Source organism: Canis lupus, chromosome 15, assembly GCF_003254725.2.
Source record: "Canis lupus dingo isolate Sandy chromosome 15, ASM325472v2, whole genome shotgun sequence".
NCBI classification, from domain to species: Eukaryota; Metazoa; Chordata; class Mammalia; order Carnivora; family Canidae; genus Canis; species Canis lupus.
In genome coordinates this window covers 58,791,649-58,798,149 of record NC_064257.1, presented here as the reverse complement: position 1 = coordinate 58,798,149, position 6,501 = coordinate 58,791,649, and positions in this window count along the sequence as shown.

Sequence of the window (6,501 nt, the reverse complement as noted above, 5' to 3'; positions counted from 1 at the left end):
AAGAGAATTATTTGGACATTCCTAAAATATTCAGAAGTTTAAATACAATACTGAAAGAAGTAAATCCAGTGACATAAAAGATTGTAAGAGACCACATAAATTCTGAAAATGTTAAAATGCAGTTTATTACAAACATTTCCTAAGTCTAACTCCTATATCATATTAGTTTTCATGTATTTGCAAGACGCTTGAAATCCAACAATAAACATTAAAGATTTCCGTCATAAATTTTTGATCAGCATACATTTAAGTCATTATTTTGAAACACAGAACTTTAGGGTTCACACTGCTGTACTCTCATTCTCATATGTAATACTAACATTGGCCAATAGATGCCCTAAGAGATCTCTTAAACACAGGAACTCAAAGAATTAAAATCATGCATTTGAGAATCGGTACTTCTTATGCTTTATTTTCGTAGTTCAATTTTCATTACATTTGTAAAATAGTACAATATTTTTAGATCCTAGGGTCTTAAGATTACCACATTCCAAATTACCTGCACCAAACACTGATTATTAAAACAATAGAGGAAAGAAAAATAAACTTTTCCAGAATTACTTTCAAAACTAACAGTGAAAGTACATCTGATCCACTTAGATTAATGATTTCTAATTTCAATAAATACAGTCGGCAGTATAGTGTGTAACTATAACTCTCAGGTTAATTTAATCATAGGAGATTAGGTTGAGTTGTAAAGCATTTGCTCAAATGAATTAGCTGATACATTTGGATTTTTCAGATTTTACTATGATATCTATTATTTTCTACAACATAGCTATTAGCAGATTGTGCATTGAGTGTATTAATGGAAGATATTTTGATTATAGTTCCCTACAACTACATCTAGATATTTTTAACACTGAAGTTTATTCATAAGGAAAAATTACTTAGATTTTTTATTATATAAATCTGGGAAAATAGAACTCTGTTGTTTTCTCTCTACCTTTAGTTAATGTAAAGAAATTATTCCCAGATTTTTTTCCTCTTAATCCAATTATTTTCATCTAGGCTTATGTCCATATCTGCCATCTTCCTAATGAGGCTATTGCAAAATGTATAGACAAGTGCCAATATAAAAACAATTTTTAGTTTATTCAATTACACTTACTTTAAAAGTATTTTCTTGGGATCCCTGGGTGGCGCAGCGGTTTGGCGCCTGCCTTTGGCCCAGGGCGCGATCCTGGAGACCCAGGATCGAATCCCACGTCGGGCTCCCGGTGCATGGAGCCTGCTTCTCCCTCTGCCTATGTCTCTGCCTCTCTCTCTCTCTCTCTCTCTGTGACTATCATAAATAATAAATTAAAAAAAAATTTAAAAAAAAGTATTCTCTTAAAAAAATACATGTATTTTCTTATTCTTCCTCCCTTTTATAGAGCAACACATTTTAACCCCATCCTTATGAGCTTGAGAATTCAGTAAAGGACATATTGGTAGATGACAGTTCTCAAAGAAAAGTTATTCCCGTTGTTTTCAGAGTAGGACAGAAAAAGTAACTATTCTTTACCAAGTCAAAACTAGAAAAGGAAAATATAGCTCTGGGGGAAATTCATAGTAGTATCACTTGGAAGTCAGAGAGAGTATGTCTAAAAAGAGCTATTAGATGAGGAACATAAAAATACACGAAAACTCGAAAACTAGAGTAGAAAACACAAAGATGAGTCTGGTTAATCTATTATTTTTCATTTTCCTTGATATGCTTATATAAGGAGGCAACTTTATTTTTTCCCTTCAATTTAGAAGATAAAACTTATGCAAGTTGAGGATCCATGTTTATCATAAGAGAAATATTAGGTTTATAGGTCTTTCTACACTTGGCAGCCATAGTACAAACCACTCATTGTAGCCTACAGTGGTCCTTTGAATAGCCCAGTAGTACTTAGTTCTGAATTCGAACTCAGAATTTTTTATCACCCAAATTATTAATGATAATTATTGATAATCACCCCAGATTATTGATGATAATGAACAGATCTATTCCTTAAAATCCAACCTGATTGCTCTGTTAAATGCTGCAGATTTTAGCTTCGAGTTACGCAGCACTTCTTGGAAAATGTTCTATTCTTTCTCTATTTAACATTACCTCCATACAGATTAACATCAACCAGTTTTCTGAACCTAAATTTTATTCATATTATACATTTGCCAAGGTTCTTGTGGAACTTGAAGGCCAATTTACATAGTGGAAATTAAAGAATTCAGATATGCATTGATGTGAGACTTTGAGGTATAGAAAAAAAGAATTATATCCAAGTTTTAGCATGGTGTCTCTGGAAAGGGACTTTAATCCTTTATGAAATGTATCATTTTAATGGTAGGTTCATGATTAAAAATTATGAATAGTCTTAGTGTGTCTTCCTGTGTGTTAAAGGAAATATTAATAAGAAAAGAACTAACTTTCATAGTACTCATCAATAAAAGTAACATTCTCTTATGTGAAAACAACACAATGCCTGCACTATAATAAACAATGAAGACAAAAAATAAACATCATCTGAATTTGCAACATATATTGAAATTCTTAAAAATTAAGCTAATATAATCTCATGAAAGCTACACAGTTGATTGCAAATACCACTTAGTTCAAAAATGTCTGTGTGTGTGTGTGAACTTAATAGAATCCTTCAGTCTGTAACTTTATATATTAGAATTGAGGTTTTGATTCTTCTATCTTAAAGCTACAAACAATATATTTGAAAATCTTCAGTGCATGTCTCCCTCCAGATGCACATAAAGTGCATTTAAGATTGAATTTCTGCATTAGCCAAGAAATTTAGATATAAACACATTGTATCAATACTACAGTAATACAATACTGTATTTGCTTATTTGTTTTTAAAGATTTTATTTATTCATGAGAGACACAGCTAGAGAGAGAGAGGCAGAGACACAGGCAGAGGGAGAAGCAGGCTTCCTGCCAGGAGCCCGACATGGGACTTGATCCTGGGTCTCCAGGATCACGCCCTGGGCTGAAGGCAGCGCTAAACCGCTAAGCCACTGGGGCTGCCCTACAATACTGTATTTAAATATAACACATCAGACATACCACTAATAAACCCTTAATTATTAGAATGCTAAAATAAAAGGTAGGGAGAGAAAGGTCATAAAAGAGTAAAGCTTAGAAAGAAGTAAAGGAAGGAAGTAATGGAAGTAAGAAGAAAAACAATAGTAGAAATAAGGGAAGAAAAATATATTTTCAAGTATCAAATATTCTAATAATGTTGCAAAACACTATGTATCTGGCATTTGGAATTGCCATTAAAAAGCTAAAAACTAAGCATATATTAAATTTCAGGAATTATTTTTTAAAGAACCAATTGTTAAGTGCAGCTTTCACACTTTAAAAACACTCTGTACATATAATGTATCAGGAGAGAGTAGAGAGTACAATCATATGGAAGCTCACATTGCAAGAGAGCTGAAATGTCTAAGATAGATACATTTTGTGTTCATGTTGTAATTTTATGGCTCTTTTTAATTAAGGAAGGCTTGGTCATTTGTGGTTCAGATTTTTTTTTCCTGGCCTTGCTTTACTTTGATCCCTCAAAATTAAGAGTGAAAATTATTTAGCATAAAGTAGTGAATATTGGCTTTTCAAAATAAGGATTTTCTTAATTCACAGCAAACCTTCGTATAATTGATTCAAAAAGAGAAATTAGCAAAGCACACGCTATTATTATCTTGAGTATTTATATTACTAATGTACTACAAATACATTAGAATAATTATAATTTGAGAAGGAGCTTGTAAAATTTGATGACACTACAAGAGTCCAAAAATAGAGAACCCAAAAGCAATATGATTAAAAGGTAAATCTTTCACACAAGTATAAATACACACTCACAAGCAACAACACAATGAGCTCCTTAATTTCTATGTATTACATTTTAATATGTTCATGCAAATTACCTAAATTAAAATCCGGGAGTACATATTGGTCATTCAGCTTTAAAGATATTTTCCTTGTTCATGTTGACTTAATATTTTAGTCATCTTTCCCGTGACAATTTACAACTAAAAATCTATCTAATGACTTTTTGCATGCATTATATTTTATTGTTGCTTTACAATTACTTCAAATATCCTGAACAGTAATTATATGTATGGCTATATATAAGGATATTATAATATTGCTTATATAAAAATAAATGACTACTTTAACAGACCCATTCAGTCCTCTCTTAATTTCACCCTGGGCAGGTAAAATTTATTTTTTTGACTTCTCTTAACCTCATCCTTTGTCCTAGTCACTCATCTCCTTTGCGCACCTCCCAAACTAATTACCCTAAGGTACCATTTTCACAGTCTTTGTACCCAGATGCCAATTTATCCCACCTAAGGGGAAAGTTCTTAAGAACTTAAATTCTATCACAATATCATTATAATATAGAAATTTATGAAGTTTTAAAGTTGTACTGTAGAATCATAGAATGACTGATCTGTAAGGAACTTTAGAGATAATTTAGTATAATAAAATCCTCAAATTTTACAAATGATGGGTGTGATGTAGGAGTTTAAATAACTTGATCTTGGTCACACAGCTAATTTAGGACAGAATAAAACCTAGAATCTCTTAGGAGGGTGCAGTCCTCCTATTTCTATTTCTATTTCTTTCTTCTTTCTTCTTTCCTCTTTATTTTCTTCTCTTTCTCTCTACACAGTGAGAAAATGGTTTCTTTCTTTTTTTTTTTTTTAATTTTTGAAGCATATTTGTTTTCCAGTTTTATCCCCCTAGGCTTTTGAATAATATTATGCCTGCCTAAATTTAATTCATAGCCCCAAACAGATGATCACTGAAGTGAACTGAAAAACAGTCTATTAAACAGTCTGTGACACAGGCTTTGGTGGAATTTCATAAGAATTTTTATAATATACTCTATATATTTTCACAGTGAACTTTTAAGTCTTCTCTGCCATTTTGGCACGTTGGCATGAAGCAGACCAAATATGCCATGTGACATTTCTAAAAGAAGCATAGCATGTGTGCTTTGATCAGCCTGAGTACAGGATATTCAGTTGGCTTCATTGTAATTATAATTGTAAGATGCCCATCTGCCCCTAAATGTCATCTTTTATGCCCTACCATGGTTTCTGAAACCATTATTAGATTATTTTGGGAACTGAAGCACTTTTGGAATATGTATATGTATGTGTGTGTGAGTATATGTATGTAATGAGCAGTGCAAGAAGGCATTGCGCTAGTCACTTATATATTTATATAAAATCAATAGCTGTCAGAGGAAAATAAAATATTGCAGATTACCTGAAATGCAAGCATTACAGTCTAGATGTGTTGGGGGATCTTCCCAGGGAACTGAATATTTTGGAAAGGAACTGAACAAATACTTTAATAAAGCTGGAAAGGAAAGTTTATGTGGATGCAAAGGAAGAAAAAGTTCTCTCAGAAGCAAAATTACCATTTTTTTCTCAATTATGCGAACTAACTTTCGAGAAAGGATTTGATTATATATGCCCACAAAATAGATGTGCATCCTCAAATGATTTATTAAATATTGCAGAAAATCTAATTTATTATGTTTCTTGATAGGAAAATACACAAGTGTGCTAATTTCATCAAAGTCCCTGAAAACACTCATGAGTGGATTCAGTACAGAATTATAGTAGTCTCTGGGAATATCAGGACATAGTATTTTGATGGACCACAATGTATGGGATGCTATGAAATTTCCTGAATAAATCACTTTATGAAAACATTTTTATACAACTTAAGAAAACCCGGGCTTAATTTTTAGCTGCTCATTTGTTCGTACAAGGAAGTCCCGATGGCTGTAGGTGGGACAGTGGGCAGGATGTGATCATGACCTTTCTAGATGATTGATCGCTTCAGTTCACTGAAGCATTTGTTTACAAGTTTGGGCAGTCAGGGGTGTGGCTTGCAGACCCCCCACCCTGCCTCTGGCTGTCCAGGCCCCTGGAGCCTCAGCGAGCGGGGAGCCTCACAGACAGAGAGGGGATGGCTGCAGCCCACCAAAGGCTTCCAGCAGACCCCATCTTCCATAGAGCAATTGATATATTAGCCGTAATAAATATTGCAAAACCTTCAGGGTTTTGGCAGTGGAAGCTGAAGCTGAGAACTTTTACTTATTTTTTTTTCCTTATTAAATGCCTTTTTTTTTTTTTTAACCCTGGAATCTCCAAGTTCACATAGCTTGACGCTGTGTATCTAAATCCTAAGAATGAAGGGGGAAGATGCTGCAGACTTGTGAGATCTCCTATAGAGCACTCACATGAAAGAAAAAAACAAAACAAAACAAAAAACAACAACAACAAAAAAAGAAAAAGCAAAAGCAAATCTTCCGTTTACGAATGCGGATGAGCGCCGCCCGCTTTCGCGTTTGCTCCGGGCGCCCGGGCGGTCCCTGCCTCCAGGACAAGGTGGAGCTGCTGCAGCGACTCCCTCCCCGCAGCCGCCCCGGGAGCGGGAAAGTTTGTCCCGAAGCCCCGGGCCGGCGGGGGTGCCCTCGGGTGCTCCCCCGCCCC